At 35.4% G+C, this 25,534-nt stretch overlaps 2 long non-coding RNA genes across 6 annotated transcripts in view; one reads left to right on the top strand and one right to left on the bottom strand.

Moving 5' to 3' along the window:
* The window catches only part of LOC144314047 (uncharacterized), a 127,695-nt gene that overhangs the window by 38,462 nt on the left and 63,699 nt on the right, over positions 1–25,534 (top strand). The gene's annotated exons all lie outside the window — the stretch shown is intronic.
* LOC144314045 (uncharacterized) overlaps positions 5,508–25,534 on the bottom strand; it is a 146,032-nt gene continuing 126,005 nt past the window's right edge. Inside the window, exons 4-6 of one of the 5 annotated variants that reach the window (XR_013379702.1) lie at positions 18,740–18,898; positions 10,109–10,283; positions 5,508–6,696 (exon numbers count right to left, since the gene is read on the bottom strand). This is a non-coding gene — a long non-coding RNA (uncharacterized LOC144314045). Of the gene's footprint in view, positions 6,697–10,108; positions 10,284–11,525; positions 11,774–18,739; positions 18,899–25,534 lie in introns of those variants that run through there. The other 4 variants (XR_013379701.1, XR_013379703.1, XR_013379704.1 and 1 more) reach the window with 4 other exon arrangements.

The following is a 25,534-nucleotide window of genomic DNA, read 5'->3' as shown; positions in this document are numbered from 1 at the left end:
ATACTTTACTCCCTATTCCTTCTCTAATACCATATTCGACCCCTCACCCCGATACAGATATTCTGTGTTGGACTTTCGTGATGACCCTAAACCAGGGACTGTCCACCTGAGAGGATATATATGTAGCTACAGGTTCATATTCTGTATTCTGGTTATTTGGTCTGGTCAGGCAGTGTCATGAGACATGACCCAGCAATTGGAGCATCTATGAATCTTTTCAACTATATAAGAAGATTAATAGAGAAATTGAAAACATACACTCTTTTTTTTTTCCTAAGATTTTATTTTTTTAAGTGATCTCTACACTCAACATGGGGCTTGAATTTAGAACCCTGAGATTAAGAGTCACATACTCCACTTAGGTAGCCAGATGCCCTACATGTGCTTTCTATTCTGGTTTCCTTTTCCTTTCCTTTTCACTGTCCCAGTCATGAGACTTGAATTTGTAGCTATTTGCTTTTGTCCTAATCTATAAACTAAGCCTTTTCTCTCCTAAATGTCAAACAAAGTAATTTTCCCAGACTAAGTTGGAATAAGCAGTCTCTGAAGAGCTCCTTTTACTGGAGGGCTCAATAAGAAGCTGAATGACTGAATCATCCTATGGAGGGGATCCAGGAGTACAGTAGATCTCATGCAGCTTTGGGAGTCAGGAGTTAGGATTCGTTGATAGTTAGTAGCCATAAGTTCAGGGAGTATCAGTTACTACTCCATGGAGTGGCAAGTGGGTCCCTACTAAAGAGATTATATTGGTTGGTTCAGAAAAGGGTAATGGGTCAGCCTGGTTGAAATAACACAGTAAATGTTCTGACTATGAGTTGCTTGGTAAATTTAGTCTTTTATCTATCCTGAGATAAAAGCACTAAGGCTACCTGCTCTGGAATGCTGGTAATAAATCAATTCTGAAAAAGTGTTATATCTTACGGTAGACCCAGGAGATCAGGGCTGCTAGGAAATAGGGCATTGGAACTCTAACTTCTCAAAAGATCTAGAAGTTTAATGATTAAATAAGTTTTACTGAATCTCTATTATATGCTAAACACCAGATAAAGTTGATTTGATTTCAGGGTTATCTATAGCACTTGATGGTTCATTATACAATATGTTTTAACCAGAATATAGTTTTAGCAGCCAGATAATAAGGTTTGATGATCCTGCACTGGGCTTGCCACTCCGGGAACTATGCAGGTTCAAATACTGAATCTGGAATAAGATGGAACTTTTAGGCTCTAATATAGACTGGGCTTCCTCAGGTTGGCCTACATTTCTAAGAAAAAAACATTGTCTAAGAGGAAGGTTGAAAAACAAGTTTCAAGACTTACTCTTGACTATTCACATACAAGATCAACTCTTTAGGCTAGACTGTAGCAGAGCTTTTTTTTTCAGAGATTTTATTTATTTATTCATGAGAGACACACAGAGAGATGGAGAGACATAGGCAGAGAAGCAGGCTCCCCTTAGGAACTCAATGTGGGACTCAAACCCAGGACCCCGGGATCAGGACCTGAGCCAAAGGCAGATGCTCAACCACTGAGCCACCCAGGTGCCATAGATTATAGCAGAGCTTATGTTTAAATCATGGCTAGTGATAGAATGCTAACCTTGCTCCTCAGATTGGAATTCATATGTGTGACTTTAAGTCTAGGGTCTGCTAGAGCTGAACATACTTTTGCAGTAATATCCTGTTAGGTTGGGGTGGATCCTGTCTGTCCCCTTTATTAGGTATCTGGGAACATGTGCTCACCCTCCTCCATGATTGACACTGCATCTGGTTTTAGATAAAGACTCCAGAGCATTATTGAAGCAGAGTACTGCTCTGAGCCTCCATATTTGACTCAGTCATCTTACATTTAAAAAAAATAATAATAAAAAAATAAAAAACTTTAGAAAGGATTCTCCAAAAATACCCACAAACCCATTTTAGTAAACATTAACAGTTCTAATAACTACAGATCAAATTCCTTTACCTTTACTTTTGGTTCATGAGGGACTGTCATAGCAAGGGCATTGCAAGCTGCTAAGACTCAGGGATAAGTTCTGGCCTCAGAAGCTGAGTCCTTGAAAGAAGTCTTCAAACTAAAGAGAATAATGTTTCTTTTTATCCACTGTTCTTTTTGGGTTTGTGAGGTTGGTGGCAAAGTAAGTATGGAGAGGACACATTCTCTTGGTTTATATAAGTAAAAGACAACAGTTGGTCTTCGTTTTTCTTAAAGTGGGAATATGGAGAATATAGGCATTCAGAAGTGTGTTACTACTTGAGAGACTATAAGGAGAGGCTCTCAGTTCATAGGGCTCATTTTTCTTAGGGAGAATTATGTAAATAACTGGAACTTAAACATATTTATGTCACTATTATTTGAACATGCATATTTCTGTAGGATTTTTCATGATTGAAAAAAGAAATCTGAGGCCTGTGCATTTGCTGCATTCAATAACATAAATGCTCATTTCTGAACTGTGATTGTATATTGTCTCACAGCTCATGCTGACACATGCCCAATTCCTGTCATAGGCAGGAGGGTGTCTTTGGGCTGATTACATTTTGACAAAACTCTCTATGGAGATTCTAGGCATGGCCGATGTATAACAATGAGGCATATGCTGCATGTGTACTTGTGTGTTAGCCAAATGTAGACTTCCATTAGATATTTGAGTGAACTGCAACATTCTTCCAAAATTTCAAAGTGATATTTGCCAGTATAGACTTAATCTCAAGATAAAATTTTTCAAGCAAACAGGTGTGCACTTTCCTTTTTTGAATGAAAATGGACTTTCCCAATGAGCATCAGTTTTGTTGCAAGTGGTGATATAATACAGAAAATAATAAAGTGGAGCAGAGGAGAGAGTGATTGGCAGTGAGATAAATACCAAAATCCACGTAGAGACTGAGGTATTCCTTTGGAAAGCAAAATCAAAGAAACAAAACCTAAAACAAAGAGATGGCATTTGAAACTAATGATGTACTATATGTTAGCTAATTGAATTTAAATAAAAAAGAACACCTTTTAAAATAAAAGAAAACTTAAAGATATGGCAGCATGCAGATGGTAGTAGGTAAGTAGGTAGATAGATGACAGATAGATAAATAGATAACCGCAAGGAATTTGCAGGTCTGCAATTGAATTCTATTCAATTAAGTCTATTAGGTGAAATTAGCATATTTCAGAAGAGCTGAAAGCCAAGAAAGAGCTATGATACCATAGTCAGAGGGATTCCCTAAAATATTTGAAATTATTTACTCAATGCTCCCACCACAGTCTTAGGAAAAAGTCTAAAGTCCCTCAAGTCGCTATAAGTCCTGAGATGATTCAGCCCATACTTAACCTTTTTAGCCTCATTAGTGCCTTTTTACACACACACACACACACACACACACACACACACACACACACACTCACACACACACTGCTTTTGTCATCCCGACCTTCATTCAGTTCCTGGACATGCCATATCTTCTGTAGAATAAGAATCTGCAGGGCAGCCCCAGTGGCTCAGTGGTTTAGCGCCACCTTGGGCCCAGGGCAGGATTCTGGAGACCAGGGATGGAGTCCTACGTTGGGTTCCCTGCATGGAGCCTGCTTCTCCCTCTGCCTGTGTCTCTGCCTCTCTCTCTCTCTCTGTCTGTCATGAATAAATATAATCTTAAAAAATATTTATATCTTAAAAAAAAGAATAAGAATCTGCAGACAATCATGGATTGACAATAACTCGGGTATTTCTGACCTGGTTACCTTTCCTCTCCTTCCATCTCAACCCTTTCACATGGCAAAAAGCTCCTTGTCTTCTAGGTTCCAACTCAAGTGTCACCAGGAGGTCTCCAGGAGGCCTTCCCTGATGTCCCCATATCCCTGAAGAATATAGGCCTCTCCGTTACATATTACATATTCCTACAATATATTCAACTCCTCCTTCATGCAATCACCACTGTTGTAATTGCCTGTTTAAAGTTTGTTGTACTATGGGCTCCATGTCTTCATCGTTATATCCAAGAATCTTATCTGACTCCTTTCTCTTGGTTTGCAGCCAAATATTCTTATGTTTCAAGAAGTAAAACTGGCTATAAAGGTTCCAAGGAAGTAAACATGTGACTGTAAAATGTGAGAAATGGTTAATAGTTTTGGGTTGTTATTGAAATAAATGATATAAAATGTCTACTGAAGTTTCTGGTACACAGGATTGATAAATTTGTAGTTTATAAGTAGCTTCCAGTTAGTTTTTGTAATTAAGCAGCATAGAAATAATAAATACTGACATATCTCTACTTGGATGTGTCCAAAATCCTTAAACTCATCAGATTAAAGATCAAACTTAAAATATTTTCTCCTAAGCTTGTACTAATAACCCCAAACCCAGTGGACAGAAGCACTACATCTAGCCTGGATAACTATCTTCAACACCTTGATCTTCATCCTCAATAACCAATCCTCAGCAAATTCTAATGATTTTATATTTCTTAAATCCATCCATTTCTCTCCATCTTCAGTTTTCCATCCTAGCCCCCTTATTTCAGTCCTGGGCAGCAGAGTAGCTTCAAGAGTGGTCTTCTTGTTCCACATATGCCTTCCTTCCAATCCATTCTTCTCATTGTAGCTAAAGTGATCTTTTAAAAATGCATATATAGCCATGCCATACATACCCAGCTAATTTTATTCACTTTCCAACAGAATAACAAGTAACAAGTAGCGTTGTTATTTGGCACTTTATAGTACTCATTATATGCCAGACACTGTATTAAGTGCTTCCTGTATATCAATTCATTTAATCTGCCATAAATTGTGTTATATGGATTTAGGCCATTGTGGAGGAATCAGTACAGAGAGCTTGAACAATTTCGAGCAGGCCATACACTCTTAGCACTCTAATTTTTCTCTAGTTTGAGAGGCAGTGTAGAATAGTGATGAAGAGTCATGACTCTGGGGACAGCCTGCCTGGCTTCCAGTCTTGGCTCAACCACTTATTAGCTGACCCCTAACCTCTCTGGACTCTGTTTCATCATCAGCTAAATGGGGGACACGAACACTCCTCCTTTATATGGTGGTTGTATTAAATGAGCAAATGCAAGTAAAGTGTTCAGAATGATAGCTAACATAGAAACAGAATTCAATAAAAGTTACTGATACTACCTCAGGAAATAGGCTCTGTCTACCTTTCCAAAGTCATCCTTTGTTACTATTTTCCCCTTTAACTCTTTTTCTGGTTTTCTTGCTGTCTTTCAGGATAATATGCCTCTTGTCATAGTAAACTATGCTCTTCAACAATCCCAATCTTCTTTGTTTAATTCTTACTTATTTTTACTTCTCAGATGGCACTTACACTGGATGTAAACCCTTATCTCCCCACAGTCTAGTTTAGATCTCACTGCTATATATTTTCAGTATACCCTGTAATTTTCCTGGGAAGTGCTTATCATAATTGCAACTTTATTTGTGTGATTTCTTAATTGTTAAACTTTATTATTATACCATAAAATTCATGAAAAAAGTATTTTTATATTCACTGTTATTCATTGAGCTTGATACGTATTTGTGAATGAATACATATATGTTCCCATTATCCAGAACTTGGTTCTGGTGTAAGGGGTACACTTTTGTTTAATACAAACTTTACTTAAATTTCTGCAATGTGGCTGTTAAAGATGTTAAATCCATAGAGGCAGGTAGAGGCTCTTCCAGTGGACCTCTATGAAACTGGAACAGAGATGCTATTGGTTTTATATTCATAGCTGAAGATAAAAATTAAAGGACTAGTTTTAAAATGAACTTAATGTAGGAGCTGAATATGGATCTTAGGAGTATTTTAAGTCTCTTATCAAGATCTACAAATGATTGCTTAATCTTGGATATTTTCTTCCTATAAATCATTCTTGAAAAATTCTTCAAATCATGAAGCACAACAGTACCAATCAAAGTTATCAATTAAGTAGTACATCTAATAAGGGATAAAGGTTCTAATGAATGGATTAGAGGAGAAATGTTGGCATAAATGGAACAAAGGGGTTTTCATTTGTAGTGGGCAGTCATAAAGGTAGTCTAAATCCTGATGAATCTTAAAAGAAAAAATCCTGATGAATCTTTTGCTTTCTTTGGAAGCAACTGGCCCATTAAGCATTTAGTACTATAGTCCCATGTGATAGTAGGAGCCATGGAAGTTTTCTACATAGCCAACATGTTGGCTATGCAGGTGTGAGCAGATGAAATTGTGCATTGGAGCACAGATGAGATGAAAAAACAAACCACTGAAAACTTGAGCTAAAAATGTCCATATCCATTTGGCACAAGCAAATATAATACCACGGGAAATGCCATAGAAAATTAAGCTCAGCTGTCTTTTTCCAGTCTGGACTCATGTGTTAGCTACTTTGAAGTAGTTATGGTGGTTATTCTTGGGGATATGTATCCATAGAAATATCTTTCTTTTAAGCTTCTTGATTATTTCTTCCACATATAAAATCTTTGGTCTTACACAGAATGTAGATGAAGGATTAGGATGAGAAGCATTTTTACTGAAATCTTTGAATGTTCATGTAAATATACATCCTTAAATTTCTGAAGAAGCTCATGTCCTTTTCACTGGTCCTAGGATTAGTTGAGTCCATTATTATGATTGGACAGTTGTTCACCAATGGGCCTCATCTCTTGCCATTTGAGATTAAGACGTTTGGTTTCTTTTTCACAAAAAACAATGCATTAAATGTATTCTCTGGAAGATAAAACAGTAGTAGATTTCAAACTACTAATTTATAAAAGCTGACACCAATAACATTAAAAATACACAGGAGATAGAAAGAAATAAAGGACCATACCAAGTTAACGATCACTTAAGAACTGATATTAATCAGTTCTTTTAAAAATATTTTTTACTAAAAAAAAAAAAAATATATATATATATATATTTTACTATAGTTGATACACAATATTAGTTTCCAGTGTACAACTTAGTGATTTGACAGTTCTATACATTATGAAATGCTCACCATAGTAAGTGTAGTTACTGTGTGTCATCATAAGAAGTTATTAAAATATTATAGATTCTATTGCTTATGCTGTACTTTTCATCCCCATGACATATATTGTACCTCCTTTAACCTCTCACCTGTTTTGCTTATCCACCATCCCCCCAACCATACACCCAGCCTCTCCCCTCTCCTTTGGAAACTATTAGTTTATACTCTGTATCTGTGCATCAATTTTTGTTTTCTGTTTATTTGTTCATTTGTTTTTTAGATTCCTCACATAAATATAATTATTTGGAATGTCTTTTTCTGTTTCACTTAACATAATACCCTGTAGCTCTATCCATATTGTTGCAAATGGCAAAGTTTCATTTTTTTATGAGTAATATTTTATTATGCGTATATGAATATAAATATATATAAATATATAATATGTGTGTATGTCGACATCACAATTTCTTTTTTTTGACATCACATTTTCTTTATTCATCTCTTTTTTTTTTTCTTTATTCATCTCTTGATAGACACTTAGGTTGCTTCTGTATGATGGCTATTGTAAATGATGCTGCAATAAACATAGGAGTGCATATTTTTTTTTAAATTAGTGTTTTTGTTATCTTTGGGTAAATATCAAGAGTGGAATTACTGGGTCATACGGTATTTCTCTTTTTACCTTTTTGAGGACACTCCATACTTAATTCCACAGTGGCTGCACCAATTAACAGTCCCAACCAACGATGTATAAGAATCCCCTTTTTTCCACATCCTTACTACCACTCGTTTTTTTTTCTTATCTTTTTTATACCAGCCATTCTGACTGGTGTGAGGTGATAACTCATAAGTGTTTTGAATTGCATTTTCCTGACAATTAGTAATACTCAGCATGTTTTCATGCATCTCCTAGAAATCTGTATGTGTTTATAGAAATGTCTATTCAAGTCCTCTGTCCATTTTTTAAATTGGATTATTTGTGGCTTATTTTTTGGTTTGATTTTCGTGTTGAGCTGTATAAATTCCTTATATAATTTGGATATTAACCCCTTATTGGATATATTATTTTCAAATATCTTCTCCCATGAACTAGGTGGCCTATTTACTTTGTGGCTGGTTTCCTTCACTGTGTAGGAAGGAAATTTATCATAGTCTCACTAGTTTATTTTTGCTTTTGTTTCCCTTGTCTGAAGAGACCTATCCATAAATATATTGCCAGACCAATGTCTAAGAGATTACTGCCTAAAATTTTCTTCTAGGAATATTATGGGTTCGGGTCTCACCTCTAAGTCTTAATACATTTTGACTTTATCTTTGTGTATGATATAAGAAAGTGGTTCAGGCCTCAAGTAGGCCTGTTTTATAAACTTACAGTTTAAAGTCTCAAAGACTTTGGTTTGTTTTGTTTCCATTTTTATCTGTCTCCATGTATTTTTTTTTTTTTTTTGCATGTAGCTATCCAGTTTTCCTATATCATTAATTGAACAGACTAGCTTTTCCCCATTACCTGCTGTGTCATAGATTAATTGACCATGTAAGCGCGGGTTTATTTCTGGGCTCTGTGTTCTGTTTTGTTGATCTATGTATCTCTTTTTGTGTCAGTACTATACTGTTTGGATTACCATAGCTTTGTCATATGATTTGAAATCTAGACTTGTGATAGCTCCAGCTTTATTCCTTTTTCTCAGGATTCCTTTGGCTATTTGGTGTCTTTGGTGTTTCCATTTAAATTTTTGGATTATTCTCATTCTGTAAAAATTACTGTTGGTATCTTGATAGGGATTGCATTGAATTTGGAGATTGTTTTGGGTAATATGGACATTTTAACAGTAATAGTTTTTCCATTCTATCAGCGTGGTATGTCTTTCCACTTGTTTGTGTTATTTCCAATTTCTTTTATTCAGGTTTTGTAGTTTTCAGAGTAATTTATTTCTAAGCATTTTATTCTTTCTGCTGCAATTGTAAATAGGATTATTTTCTTAATTCCCCTTTCCATTATTTATTATTGTATAGAAATATATTTCTGTACATTAATTTTATATCATGCAATTTTACTGAATTCATTAGTTCTAATTATTTTTTGGTGGAGCCTTAGAGTTTTCTACGTATAGTATCATGTCATTTGCAAACAGTGATAGTTATACTACTTTCCTACAATTTGAATACCTTTGATTTCTTTTTCTTGTTTGATTGCTGCGGCTAGGACTTCCAGTACTATGTCCTTCCTTGCTAGTCTCTTTGTCTGGTTTTGGTATTAGGGTAATTCTGGCCTCATAGAACAAATTTGGAAGAATTCCTTCCTTTTCTCTTTTTTGAAATAGTTTGATAAGGATAGGTATTAACTCTTCTAGAAATGTTTGGTAAAATTTACCTGTGAGGCCTTTTGGTCCTGGACCTCTATTTGTTAGGAGGTTTTTGATTACCAGTTCAATTTTGTTCCTAGTAATTGGTCTGTTTATATTTTTTATTTTGTCCTGATTCTCAGTCTTCAGTCTAGAAATTTCAACATTTCTTTTAGGCTGTCCAATTTGTAGGCATACATTTTTCATAGCAGTCTCTTGAAATCCTTTATAATTATGTGGTATTGGTTGTAACTTCTTTTTCATTTTTTATTTTATTTGAATGCTCTATTTTTCCTGAGTCTTACTAAAGGTTTATCAATTTTCAAAGAACAAAGTCTTAGTTTCATGGATCTTTCTGTTTTTCTTTTTCCAGTCTTTGTGCCATTTATTTCTTCTCTGATCTTTATCATTTCCTACCTTCTACTAACTTTGAGCTTTGTTTTTATTCTAGTTCCTTGAGATGTAAGGTTAAATTATTTACTTGAGATGTTTATTTTTATTGAGGTAGGCCTATCATGCTATAAACTTACCTCTTAGAATTCCTTTTGCTGCAACTCAAAGACTGATTTGATTTGTTTCCATTTTTATGTCTCGATATATTTTTAAATTTCCTCTTGGACTTCTCATTGACTCATTAGTTATTTAGTAGCATGTTGTTTAGTTGCCACATGTCTGTTTTTTCTAGGTTTCTGTTATTGTTATAATTAATACCTAGTTTCATAGTGTTAAATTGGATAAGATGTTTAATATGTTTTTAGTATTCTTAAATTTATTGAGATTTGTTTCATGGCAAAACATGTGATCTATCTCAGAGAAGATTCCATACCTGCGTTTTTTTTGGTGGATTGCAGTGGCTTCCCTCCCCTATTTGCAGTTGGACCTCTTTCAATTCCATTTTCACAGCAGAATCTCCTTAACAGTTGCCACCTGCATTGGAGTCATACCATTCCAGCACTTATGTTCTGAGGCACCTGCCATGCTGGTATGGTTAACTTTATTTCCTAGAAAAGTTAGAGTTACAAGTCCTTCTCATGTAGTCACATTACTTATTCAAATGTTCTTTGGGTTATTTTGTACAATTAAAACACCTATTTTTTTTCCCAATCTTGAGTATAGGTAGTCTTTATTGTAAAACACCCGTTCTGATACTACAAGTACTGAAATTTAGTTATCCTCTGTCTGTATAAATTTCAGTCCTGGGAAACCAATATTATGAGCTCAAAACACCATCCAATTTTTGTGCAGCTTTCTTAGAGTTCTTCTCTGTCATATGGTTTCTCATTGCCTTTAGAATAAATCTAAATTCTTTACCATGACTGACAAGGTCCTAAAGGATCTGGCCTCTTTGTTACTGTCCTGACACAGTCCTGTGTTTCTCCTCCTTTTCTATTAAACTTCACTCACACTGGTCTTCTTTTGTTTTTCAAATAAGGCTTTTTTTTTTTTTAATTTTATTTCTGTCTTAGGACCTATGGACTTGCTATTCTCTCTGCCTGGAACAACATTATATCCTCAATCTTCACTTTGAGACTCCCAGATACAACAATATTCTCAGAGATGCTTTTCCTGATCATTCTGCCTGAAGTATATACACTCTTTATAGTGCTTAATACAGTAACACGTAATTAATTAATTTGCTTATTTTGGGGGTTCTGAATTCCATGATAAAATAAATGCAAATCCCCTACAGGCAGGGTATATGCTTGATCATCACAGTCAAGATACCAGCATTTATAGTGTCTTGCTCTAATAGGTGTTTGAGAAGTACTTTTGTGAACATGGGAACATTAAGTAACTTCTTAATTAAGATAAAGTGTCCTTCATTTTAAGAAAATTCACTTAAGCAAAATCAAAAGTACAAAACTGATAAAGTGCATTGTGAAACCAACATCTCCATCTAAGAAAGGAATATATGATACACACTGCATACTGACACCTACCTGCAAACTCCAAAATTGCATTTTAATTGTTTTATATTTCATAAACAACCAAAACATAAGAGAAGGCAACTCATCTGGGAAATTAGGGACAAAGTGATACCAAACTTGGCCTTAAGCATGGGATGTAAGTCCTTCAAGCAAAGCATGAACTCCAATCTTGGACAGTATTATAAGGTATGGCATTTTGTTTTAGTCTCAGCTCTATCCTCAGTCTTTGGTGTGATTCTGGGACATTAGAGCCTCTCACATATCTGTCGAATGAATTAATGAATCCATGTAACATCTCACAACCTGGTAATCTTTATTTATTGTGAAGCTATTTTTATTACTCACGTTAGTCATTTTTTTTTCTTGCTAAAACAACATATTGCTGATTTTATATCACAAGTCTGTAGGGAAACACAATTCACTTTATAGCCAATTTTGCTGAAGTGAATGCATTGGCCCTGCAAAGCAAGAGACATTTACTCTTTGAAATATGCATTGTCATTTACTCTTCAAACACATAGTAGTTTTCCGTGGCTGTTTCTTGGCTTAATCAGTCCCCAAAGCTGAATAAATGAAAGAAATGGAAAGTGTGTGAACATTAAACTATATTCTAGCAAGGTGACTTTTACTTTGTTCATGGGAATGTAATTATTAATGAACTACTGTTTTATCTAGATAATTATTTTCTTCATAAATTGTTATTATTTGGATTATGAAATGGCGAGTTCAGGAAAAAGGAAAATGTTGCTGAAGCCTAATCCCAAACTATTAAATTAAAAAAAAAATGCTGTGCAACATTACTTTCCCATGCTCAGTTTCTAAAATTAAAGGCAAATACAAAATACTGATAAGGCTGCCATAGATACAATGTTCTTAAATACTGCTAGTGGGAGTAAAAAATTGGTGTAACAATTTTGAAAGCAGTTTAGTTATATGTACCTTAAAAATGTCACTGTTTGGAACCAGTAATACCATTTCTAGGAATGAATACAGAGATAGAGTTGTATAGATAGATTTATATACAGTAATGTTTATCACAGCATTAATAAGAACAAAACAAAAAAAACAACATAATGCCCAAATATTAAGGATATAGCGTAATAAGCATAATGACATATGCTTATGATTTAATTCTAAATTGCCATTGAAATCAATGTTTATATTTAGGAATACTAATGATATGAGGGAAATACTCAATTGGTAAAATTAAGTAAAAAATGTAGAAATTGAAAGAAAATACAGAGGAGGTAAAAAGGACTCTCTTTGGTGGAATATAGCCTATAGGTTTGTTAGGTTTGGCAGTATGGTGTTAATTTTTTAAATTAATTGCCAAAAATTAAAAGACAGGATATTTGATTGTGTTAATTTATTTTAATATGTCTAAATATTTTACATTTTTCCATATTTATTATATTTAACATACTTCCACATAGTTCGGGCATACAACATTTAATAATTCCATACATTACTCAGTGTTCATTATGATAATTACATGATAATTATAGTCACCATTTGTCAACATACAATGCTATTGACTATATTCCTTTATGCTGTAATTTTCATCTCCCGTGACTTATTTTATGATTAGAAGTTTGCTTTTTTTTTTAAGAAAAATTATTAGTTTTAGAGGGAGAGAAAGAGAGCACAAGAAGGGTGATACAGAGGGAAAGGGAGAGATTAACTCAAGCAGACTCCCCGCTGAGCACAGAGCTGGACATAGGGCTCCACGAAGGGCTCAATGCCAGGACCCCAAGATCATGACCTGAGTTGAAACCAAGAGTTTGATGCTTAACTACTGAGCCACCCAGAAGTCCCTGGAAGTTTTTATTTCTTGATTCCCTTCAACTATTCTGTCCATGCAACCTCTCCACCCCTTGTGGCAACCCCTAGTTTGTTCTCTGTATCGATGAGTCTGTTCTGTTTGTCTGTTCAAGCGTCTTGTTTTTCAGACTCCACATATAAGTGAAATAATGTTATTTCTCTTTCTCTGATTTATTTCACTTAATATAATACCTTTAATCCATGCTGTCACAAATGATGAGATGTCATTTTTCTGAGTAATATTTGATGGTATATATGTACCACATTTTAAAAAATTTATTGATAGACACTTAGGTTGCTTCCATTTCTGGGTTATTGTAAATAATACTGCAATAAGTATAGGGATCCATGTATCATTTCAAATTACTGTTTTTGTTTTCTTTGGGTAAATACCCAGTAGTAAAATTATGGGGTATGATAATTTTTTAATTTTTTGAGAAACCTCAATACTATTTTCCAGAGTGTCTGTACCAGTCTATATTCTTATCAGTCATGCATGAGAATTCCTTTCTCTCTACATTCTTGCCAATAATTATTATTTCTTATCTTTTTGATACTACCCATCCTGACTGATGGTTTTCTTTGCTTTACAAAAGCATTTTATTTTGGTGAGGTACCAATAGTTTACTTTTGCTTTGTTTTCCTTGCCTGGGTAGACACATCTGTAAATACATTGCTAAAGCCAATGTCTAAAAGATTACTGCCGATGTTTTCTTTATGGAATTTTATGGTTTCAAGTCTCTCATTTCTGTCTTTAGTACATTTTCAGTTTATTTTTGTGTTTGGATTAAGAAAGTGGTCTAGGTCCTTCTTTTACATGTAGCTCTCCAGTTTTCCCAACACCATATATAAACAGATGCTCTTTGTCCTAATGTATAGTCTTCCTTCCTTTGTCATAGGTTAATTGACCATGTAAAAGTTGGATTCACTTCTGGATTCTCTATTCTAGTGATCTATGTATCTATTTTTGTGTCTGTACCATGCTGTTTGGATTACTATAGCTTTGAAATATGAAATTATGATACTTTCAGTTTTGTTCTTCTTTCTCAAGACTGCTTTGAAATATGGGGTCATTTGTGTTTTCATATATATTTTAGAATTATTTTTTCTAGTTCTAAAAAAATGTTAATGGTATTTTGATAGAGTTTGCTGTGGATCTGTAGATTCCTTTGGGTAGCCTACGACATGGTCTATCTTTCCATTTATTAGTGTTGTCTTCAGTTTCTTTCAGCAGTGTCAGTTTTCAGAGTATAGGTCTTTCATCTCCTTGGTTAAATTTATTCCTACAAAGGCACCTGGTTGGCTCAGTTGGTCAAGTGGCCAACTCTTGATTTGTCTCGGGTGATGATCTTAGGGTCTTGGAATTGAGCAACATATTGGGCTCTGCACTCAGCAGGGAGCCTGCTTGAGGACTCTCTCTCTCTCTCTCTCTATCTCCCCCTGCCCCTCCCCTTGCTCACTTGCATGCTCTCTCTCTCTCTAAAATAAATAAATCTTTTTAAAAATTTATTACTAAGTATTTTATTCTTTCTGGTGCAATTGTAAATGGGATTATTTTCTTAATTTCTCTTTTCTTCTAACTTGTTTTTAGTGTCTAGAAATGCAACAGTATTTTTGTGTCCTACAAATTTACTGAATTAGAATAGTTTTTTGGTGGAGTCTGGGTTTTCTTGTATAGCAACATGCCATCTGCAAATAGTGAAAATTTTATCTCTTCCTTACCAGTTTGAATGCTTTTTTCCCCCTTATCTAACTGTTATGGCTAAGACTTCCAGTATTATGTTGAATAAAAGTGGTGAGAGTGGTCTTCCTTGTTTTGTCCTGATCTTAGAGAAAAAACTTTCATTTTCTACTAATGAATATCATGTTAGTTCTAGGTTTTTTTATATATTGCCTTTATTATGTTGAGGTATATTCCCTCTTTATCCACTTTGTTGAGATTTTTATCATAAAGATTATCACATAATTTTTATTCTTATAATGTGATACATGATACAGGTTGATTTGTGGAATAAATCCCACTTGATTGTGGTGAATGATCCTTTTAATGTGTTATTGAGTCCAGCTTGCCTATTTTGTTGAGGATTTTTGCATCTTTGTTCATCAGAGATACTTGATGATACTTTCTCTTTTTAGTAGTATTTTGTCTGTGTGTGGCTTCAGGGTAATGCTGGACTCATAGAATGAATTTGGAAGTTTTCCTTACTAGTAATAGTTCTGCTCCTGTTTCCTATTTCTTTCTAACTAAGGTTTGGAATATTGCATGGTTCTGGGAATTTTACTATTTCTTCTAGGTTGTCTAAGTTGTTGGCATATAATTTTCATAGTGTTCTCTTACAATCCTTTGTATTTCTGTATTATCAGTTGGAATTTCTCCTGTTTTTTTCTTTCTTTCTGATTTTTTTCCTTGAGTCTTTCTCCTTTTTTCCTTGGTGAGTCTAGCTAAAGGTTTATCAATTTTTTTAATCTTTTCAAGGCAGAAACTTTTGGTTTTATTGATAGTTTTCATTTTTTGCCTCTATTTCTAAAGTCTATTTTTATAAAACTTCTGATCTTTATTATTTCCCTCCTTCTACTAACTTTAGGCTTTATTCGTTCTTCTTTTTCTAGTTCCATCAGGTGTAAAGTTATGTTATTTACTGGAGATTTTTCTTGTTTCTTAAGGTGGGCCTGCAGCATCTCTTACAACTGCTTTTGCTGTGTCCTAAAGATTTACTTCATTTTTTTTTAATTTTGATTTGTCTCTGTATATTTTTAAATTTCTCTTGCTTTGTTGATGCCTTGATTATTTAGTACCATGTTGTTTATATGTGTTTGGGTTTTTTTTTTGGCAGTTTTTTTTCTTATAGTTGATTTCTAGTTTCATAACGTTGTGGTTGGAAAAGATGGTTAATACAAGTTCAGTCTTTTTAGATTTATTCAGATCTGCTCTGTGACCTAACACATGATCTATCCTGGAGATGTTTTCATGTGCTCCTGAAGAGAATGTGTATTTTTTTTAGGGGGGATGGAATGCTCTGTATATCTGTTAAGTCCATATAGATAATGTGTATTCAAAGCCACTTAAGTTTGAACACATTCTAAAACCACTATGTATTTCCTCCCCCTCCACATTTATGTATATGATATTATATTCTACATGTTTGTGTATTCCTTGACTCATTTTTGTACAAAGAATTGATTTTACTACTTTTGTGTTTTATCAGTGTACTATGTTTACATAATGTTTGCTTTTACCAGTGACATTTTTACCTTTTATAATTTTCTTATAGTTATGCTCCTTTCTTTCCACTTAAAAATTTCCTTTAACGTTTCTTGTAAAGTTGGTTCAATAGTGAACTCCTTTCACCTGGTTTGTCTGGGAAACTTTTAACTTCTCTTTCAATTCTGAATGATAACCTTTCTGGATAGGATATTTTTTGTTGTAGGTTTTTTTCCTATCAAGCACTTTGAATATATCACACCTACCCCCTTCTGGCCAGCAAGTTTCTGCTGTCAACTCAGCCAATGGGTTTGTGGGGCTCCCTTCTAAGTATCTATTTTCTTTTTTCTTGCTGCTTTTTTTTTTTAGATTTTATTTATTTGTTCATGAGAGACACAGAGAGAGAGAGACAGAGACATAGGCAGAAGGAGAAGCAGGCTCCTTGTGGGGAAGCTAATGCAGGACTTGATCCCAGGTCTCCAGGATCATGACCTGAGCCAAAGGCAGATGCTCAACTACTGAGCCACCCAGGTGTCCCTTTCTTGCTGCTTTTAAGATTCTTTATTCATCTTTAGTTTTAGGCATTTTAATTATTATATGTCTTGTGGGGATTACCTTCGGTTCGCTTTGTCTGACATTCACTGTGATTCCTAGACCTCACTGTCCTTTTCCTTCTTCAGATCAGGGAAGTTTTCACCTATTCTTCCTTCAGCTAAGTTTTCTGCCTCCCACTGCCTGACCCTCTTCTCCTTTTGGAATCCCTATAATGTGAATGTTGTTATTTGAGATAATGTTGCTGAGGTCTTGGACCTATTCTCATTTTTTATCATTCTTTTTTCTTTTCACTATTAGCTTTTCACTTTTCCATTACCCTGTCTTCCAGATCATTGATACCTTGTTCTGCATCTTCGAATCTATTGTTGATTCCCTCAAGTGTATTTTTCATTCAAATTATTTTATTTTTCAGCTCTGTTTTTTAATACATATATATTTTTTAGGTTTTCACTGAGCTCATTAACTCTTAAATCCAGTGAGTATCTTTATGAGCATTTGAAATCTTTACCAAGTAGATTACTTATCTCTATATTGTTTAGCTCATTTTCTTTGATTTTATGGTGTTTAGGACATATTCCCCTGTCTCTTCCTTTCTGTGTAACTCTATGTGTTTGATATTCTCTGTATTAGGTAGGTTAGGTGTATCACCTGGTTTTGAAAGTTGTGTGGCTTGTGTAGAAGTACTGTGGTGCCCTGTAGTATAAACTCCCTATGGTCAAAAGAAGCAGGCACTCAAGGGGTATCCCTTGTATGGGCTGCATGTGCACTCCTGTTATGGATGAGTTCCATTTGCTCTGGACCTGCTAGTAGGTGGAGTGTGCCATCAGTCCAGCTTGCTGTAATGACCCCCAATCACCTCCTGCAAGTATACTTGGCAGTGTTTGTTATTGTTGTTGTACTTGAGGGGCTCAGCTGCAGAAATCTTAGGTGTACTGAGCAGGCTGTCATTCAGCCTGGCTATGTGCAGATAACTGCTGTGATAGCTACAGGTGCACTGAAGATCAGGGCTTGCTCCCTGCATAATCAGCTAAGAGGCCAAGCTACAGGAACTGTGGACATACAGATATGTAGGGTTATCTTCCCCCGCTTCACCAGGGCAGGAGTCACTTTGTCATGGTACCAGTCCTGGCCAAGGCTGCCTACCAGGTGTAGTGGGACAGGAGCTGCCTGGAGCTGCATGGAGGTTCCTGCAGGTGGGACCTGTCCTTAGGGGAACACTGGGGTGAGGCACACAGTACTAGCATAATAGACACTGTTAGCACTGGCTCCTGCAAGCATATGGCTGTCTAGACTAGGGGAGGACAAGAAAATTGGCACCAGAACCAGCACTTCTGTTCCTAGAGAAATGTCCTGGAGATCCCTGACCCTCTAGTACACACCCTAAAATCAATCAATAAATTGCCTTCAGGTATACCTCAGATAATTTAAAAACCTTTGCTTCTGTGCTATGTCTCAGGCTGAGTTACTTAGTGTAGTGGCTTTTTAAGGGCAGAGTGTCAGTTTCTTACCACCCTCTCTGACTCTTCTGTAGTTAAGCCCTGCTGACCTTCAAAACCAAATGGTGTGGGACTCATGTTTCCATTGTGGGTCCCCAGGGCTGGGGATACCTGGTGTGGGGTCTGATCCTCTCAATTCTTTATGCTTGTGCTATACCTCCCATTTGCGGTTAGTCTCTCAGGGAGTTGGCTCTCAGCCATGTTTTTGCCCCTCCTAATGTGGCCTTCTCTCTACAACTAATTGTGTTAAATGTGTTCTTCTAGGCTTCAGGTTGTTTTCAGAATTTGTTAAAGTATATATAGTTGTTGCTTTGGTGAGTCTGTGAGATGAAGTGAACTCAGAATCCTCCTACTCCATCATCTTTCCTGCACCTCCAAATTTCACTTTATAACAACCTGATTTTTAGGTACTTCCTCTTATCCTGGAGTTAAGGCAATACTCAGGGTTCACCCACCTGGAAGCCATAATGACCTGGGGATGGGGAGGCCTGGTCACTTAAGACATGGAATATGCTGTCTGGCTGATGAAAATCCCCAGCACTCCTGACTGTTACCCATGACTTGCTGTCTTCCAGGTATGTGAATTCTTGGGTCCTATGTAGCATGATCCAGTTCTGCAAAATATACGTGCATATGCATGAAATGTTACCATAAGTTTTCTCAGAATAGTGGGATAATGGGTGATTTTCATTTTCTTCTAGTTTTTGTATTTCCTAAATTGTGCTACAAAATGTGTTGGTTTTCTGATTAAAAAAAGAGCAACTTATGTTTTAGATGAAAATCATTAAATACCATAGAGCCCCATGCTAAAATACAGATGACAGATGTTAATATTATATTCTTAAGGGAAAATTACATTCCCGCATTCCCTTAACCAAAATAACGGACCAGATTATTGATGATTTTTTCATTCACTGTGTTTTTTCCCATTATTTAATAAAAACACATTATTGAAATTTAAATGAGATGGAACAATCTTACTAGACTAAATTGCCTTTTTTTATTGCAGAGTGTTGTACCTTCACCCCAATTCTAAATGAATAATAGCCTCACCTTTCAGAAAACCATTTTGCTCCCTGTGTAAGTAATAAATACTCCTGATAATATGAGGCAAAGAAATGAAATTGTTATCATTCACATCTTTGATTTCATGGATAATATGTTAAATTTAAATTTTTATTAAAATACTAGTGGATTACAAAAACTACCATAAACAATATGCAGTATCCCTGAATTGGTGATCTAAAACTTTTCCCTTAGGTTTTGCTGAACTATGATTGACATATAACACTGTATTAGTTTAAGATGTACATAAGGTATGAATAATGATGTGATACATATATATTTTGCAAACCGATTACCACAGCAACTTCAGTTAACATTCATCACTACACATGGTTATGAAGTTTTTATCTTGTGATAAGAATTTTTAAGTTCTACCTTTTTAGCAACTGTCAAGTATACAATACTATTTTGTTAACTATAGTCATCCTACTGTACTTTATATCCCCAAGACTTACTCATCTAGTACTAGAAGTTTGTATCTTTTGACCACCTTCATCCAATCCTACCACCCCTCATCTGGCAACCACCAATCTATTTCTGTGGATTTATTTTTTTTAGATTCCACATATTTGTGAAATCATACAGTATTTGTCTGATGTTTCTTGCTTATTAGCATAATGCCCTTAGACTCCACCCATGTTTTCACAAGTGGCGGGATTTTCCTCTTTCTTGTGGCTAAATAATATCCCTACTATTAATAATATCTATCTATTCAAAAATTTCAAAGCCAAGAGAAAGTTGAGAAACTAGATAAAAAAAGATAATATAACTAAAAGTGATCCTGATTTTGATCAGAAAAATAGTTGTAAAGGTCATTCTTGGAACAACTGAAAGACTTGGAATATGGCCTATGAACTAAATAATGGTACTGTATCAATATAAAATTTATTGATTTTTATAACTGCATTGTGGATATAAAAGATGTTCTCATTTTTAGTAAATTCACTGAGAAATAAATGAGTAAAGGAAAAATACTATCTCCTGCTTAGTCTTAAATAGTTCAGAATAAATAATTTGTATATAAATGTATATAAAAGTATACACATAAATATCTACATTGCTATCTACCCAGCTATCATCCATCCATCCATCTACCTTATCTACCTATTTATATATTTACCTACCTATCTATCTGTGAAAATAGAAGGAAAGAGATAAAACTAAAACATAGAAACAATAGATGGATCTAGTAAAGTGCATATGGAAATAGTTTATACTGTTGTTGCAAATTTCCTATAATTAAAAATTATATCAAAATGAAAATTCTAAAAATCTTCTAGTTATAATCTGTCCTTTCTAGTCTCTTCACCACATATTCCCAACACTGAGCTCCTGCCTCATCAGACAACTACCTAGCTTTTTGGGCTCTGTAATTTTCAGCTTACTATTTTGACTTCCTCAAAGTCCTTATTTTGTCTTCTCTGCCTATCTAAAGGGACATAAACTTCAAAATCTAGGCCAGTAGTAATTACAATTTGGAGACTTCTAGCATACTTCTTGAAACCTTCTAGTCTGACAAAGATTAAATTGACCTACATATTATCTGATCCACATTGCAAATACAGTCTATCCTTTAGAGTAGGCTAGGTTGTACTGTGGTAACAAGGCCAAAATGTCAGAAGGTCAAAAGAGCTAAAGTTTCTTTTTCATCATAGCTATGTGTCTTAAGGATAGGTGAGTCAAGCTTTTCTCATTGTGGTGACTTAGGGCCTGAGGATGATGGAAACTCTATATTGATGTATTTCCATGATTCCAGGACAGAAGGAAAGGAACACCAAAAAGAGTGAGCTGGCTCTTAAAATTCATTAGAAAAATGATTAAGTCACTGTGTTCCTTTCTTCTCAGTTAAAAAAAAACTGCTTAATTTTACAGGGGGTGGAAAGTGTAATCTGCCTGGAAGTGGAATATGAAAAGCTCTAAGGATCTTCACTCACAGGGTTTATTGCATCACACAAATATTACTGTGCATTCCAGTTTTCTCTAGTGAATTGTAATAGCATCTTATATGCTATTCATACTTCCATTCAACCCTTCAAGTCCAATGTTTAATACAAAGCCACTGCCTAATGCTTACTGTCTTGATGGAGTGTCCATCAAGAGACTTGCCCAGGATTGTGGAATATCTGTGACTTAGCTTCCTGCCTGTATTTCTAGCCCTGTGCACTACAGAAAAAAAAAAAGTCCACAAACTTCCCTGATGGGGTCCCACCCTTATTAAATTGTGATCTGCCAATAGGAGCTACTGTTACCATACTATAGTTAATATTTTACATTCCTCAATCTATATGCAATATCCAATTTTAGAATTTTCCTGCAGCTAAAGAATACCAAAGGAATATATTGATTAAAATCCCATAAATAAAAACTCTTTATTTTTTCAGTCTGTCGCAAGTTCTCACTTCTGCTTTTGATACTCTTTTTCTATCATTTCTCTTTCATGGCTCTTTTCGTTCACACTCGACCACAGGGTCTTTTAGAATTGTATGCTTTTAATAACAAAGTCCAAGAAAATTCTAAAAGTCTTCAAAAGGTTCAAAGCCTATCAAAGTCTAAAACAAGTCTTTCAAAAAAAATTCCACCAGGATGACATATGTTCTTGGTTAACTCATGAAATTAAAAATCTGATTGTAATTAAATCAGATTCCCGTCCACCTTTGTATTTATGTATTTATTTAGTACTGTTATGATTATTAGTATTACCCATTCCTCACGTCCCACTGGAACACTAAATCACTAATGGTGTATTTCTCTCTCTGGGAAAGAGTGGGAATTGGCTACAGCAAATGTGCGGAGGAGTAAGATGCTCTGAGAGTTTGCCTGTTAGGTATATTGAATCATCATCGCTTCAGTGAAATGCAACAAAATAGGCAATTTTTGCAGATCAGCATGGTTTTCAATTCAAGTCAGAATTTCAATGTGTGGCATAGAATGAATAGGGATGATGAATGCAGGAGGCAGTATGCAGGAGTAACTCAAATGCAAAGCATCTGTTGTTGCCTGGATTCCAGGAAGCTGGGTTATGTGGAGGATTTCCTATTGCGCTGTAATGTCTGCCACGTAGAGGAGCCAGGTCAGAGATTAGATTAGTGCTGTGGCTACTTCCAGCACCAACCATGGAGGTATGACAAAAGTGGAAGTACCTTGCCTACTCCGATTTCCAAACTCAAAATGGAAATGATTTGAGTATCTCTGATTTTGAATAAAGTTTCCGTACCTCCCTGTGAGGGTGAGCAATCTCTCAGTAACAGATCGTTTTATGAGGCTTCTAACTAAGATGAGCAAGCCTGTTTTGATAACATAAAATTGGCAGGAACTTGAGCTCGAAATTTGAATAGAGCTCAAACTGAATATCTGCACAAGTTTGAAGAGGCACAGATGATCTTATGCAAATTGTTTAAGGAATGCTTCCCCTGGGCACATCTGCAGGCTCACGTGGGCTGAAGGTGGAAGAGGAAATAGAAACACTTTAGTTAACATGACTATTGACTTGTTTGTTTCTCCCTAGTAATTAGAAATCAAATTGAAAAATTAATAGTATCTAAGATTCTTAAACACTTGTATTGGGAGAAGACCTAGGGTAGGTGGTTTGAAATTACTTAGAGGTACTACTACTGTTCTCATTTTCCTGATGAGAAATGTGGGGTTCAGGTATATAAGGAGCTTTTTCAGTGCCTGTGGCATTAGGTGGCAGTAAGTGGCAGACAGGGTTTTGAACTCAGGCACTCTGTTTGCAGAATCTACTTGTCTAACTTACACTGTACTAGATTGACCTTCCTAGATAAAATAGAGTAACTCTAGGGGATTGAGTTATTTAAATCTCAAATTGAATAGTCTGATGAAGAGTGACAGGAAACTCAGAATCCTTTGAATTTGTCACTCTTACCTAAACTCTGCAGAACAACCTTTCTGAAATAGTAGAGCTCTGTTTATTCCCAGGAAATTGATAGAATGCCTTATAAATGAATAGGCCTTTAGTCTCATGACCATCTAATCAGTCCTCCATCACACCATCAGTGAGAAGGGTGGAGAATTCCTATCTTTCTCAATCTGATACAGACAATTTAACTATTAGGATTATTTAGGGTAGGCATAGGTTGTACTGAAGAATCTGTTAATGGTTTATTTGATTGGACCTACTTTCACCTCTATCTCCCCCTCTCCCATGGTATGAATTTTCTAAGTTCAGGTGTTGTGCCAGGAGGATGAGAAAAATGGAGTAAGGGGACTTGAGAATTTACTGCAATTTAAGGGCTTATAATATCCCAGGGATCTCCTCCTTGTGAAGATTTGTCCAAGCCTCAGATGCTAGAACCATCCCTGACTCAGGGCCAACCTCAACAGAACTTCTGCAACATTGTCTTAACTGGTCTCTTTGCTTACACCTGATAGAACTGTAGTCTATCTTTTTCACAGGGGCTAGAGTAGATTCTTTTAAATTGCAGGTCATATCTGCTACCTCTTCCACTCAAACCCTCTAAATGGCTCCCCATTTCACTTAATGCCATGTGGATCTCTCCTCTATCACTTCCTGGCACCCTCCCTTTTATTTCGTTCTGCTCCAGACACACCAGCTGCCTGCATGCTCCTGGCTCAGAGCAATACCCTGGATCCTTCCCTTGCCTGAAACCCTCATCTCTTGGGGCCTCTAAAGACTGTCCTCACTTCACTCAGATTTGTAAATACTCATTAAAATCCTTTCCCTCATTCCCATTTTTTTCCAAAACAATGCCTTTGACCACTCTCTATCCCTTTACTGTGATTTATATTTCTTCTTAACACTATCACATGAAATAATTATATATTTTATGTGTTTATTTATTGTCTGTCTTCTTCAAATAGAATGCAAGTTCTATAGAGTTTGGATTTGATTTATATACTGCTTAGTGTTATATAAATGACTGAGTGAGTAGCATGGAACAAAGATGTAGGAACCAGTGACATAGTTTTAATGGGTATATTAGACTTGGCAAGTTATAACATAAAATTAGAGGCCAGGAAGCAGAGGATAAAATTAACACTAATGTGTAATGTGTAAAAAAAATCATAATCTATAGGCACCCCTGAAATAGCATAGGCCATAGGCAAAACAAATATCATATTCCATATGCATCCAAATTGTCCCTAAATGTTGAGAAGGTTAAATCAAATTTTGATGGATGAGTTTCAAAGGGAGGAAGGAAGAGTTCTGAGAAAAATTCTGTCATCAAAGTCTGTAAGATAAAGTTTAAGTGAGTCTGTTATGATCAACTTGGAGTCTGGGTTTTTTTGTGTCTGTAAGACACAACTTATACTCCACCACTTTTGTTGATCATCTACTGGATGTCAGGAGCTGTGGGAGATAACTTAGGCTCTGATGTCTACATCTCATGGACTTTGTGATGTAGGCCACTATGATCCCCATGTACAGATGAGAAAATGGATGCTCACATAGATTAAATCCTGTGCCTGAGAATGAAGAACTACTCTGATGACTGTCCCTTATCAAGCTTTACCCAGTGACTTTGTTACCAGTGGAGGAGCTCTTCTTTCTCCCAATTGCTGGACCATTTAATGAACTCTGACCATGTACTGACATATTTTCAGATACTGCATAGCTGTCTCATCAGAATATGTTGGATTACTTTTTTTTTAAAACCTGTTTTTGTAGATTCTACATGTAGATTCTACAAATAGGACTGGACATGTCCTATGAATGCCATATTTCCTTGAATAAAAAAAGGAATTTCTGAAAATAATTCCATTTTCTAGGAACAGTTGATTTTAAAAGTATTGACACTGAAATGATCACTGGTTTGCAATAGTTACTCTAATGAAAGCTCAGTCTTCACTACTATTAAAGCATTCTAACTTTGTCTTTCTACAGATAGAAATAGGTAATAAATTTTTGAATTTTAATAAAGTATTAGAGTATTTTAGCTCTTATAACTGTGCACAGTTTTTATAGTTTAATGTTAAGAGATTGATAATATCAAAAGTACACATTTTAGAAATTAGGAAGAGATTTCTTGCAGCCATTCCAATGATTCCAGTTAATTCCAATTTCAAGTAATACAGGAGAAGTCAGGAGTTAAAACAAGGACATTGGTTTGACCAACAAACTGTGACATCTCTGGCAAATTTCTTAACACCTCTGGGCCTTAGTTTCTTTGTGTCTATAATAAGCTAATGCAGTTAAGACATTTATC

The sequence above is a fragment of the Canis aureus genome, chromosome 5 (assembly GCF_053574225.1).
Source record: "Canis aureus isolate CA01 chromosome 5, VMU_Caureus_v.1.0, whole genome shotgun sequence".
In the NCBI taxonomy this organism is placed as follows: domain Eukaryota; kingdom Metazoa; phylum Chordata; class Mammalia; order Carnivora; family Canidae; genus Canis; species Canis aureus.
Note: the sequence above shows the minus strand (reverse complement) of the source record. Positions and strands in the feature narration are given on the sequence as shown.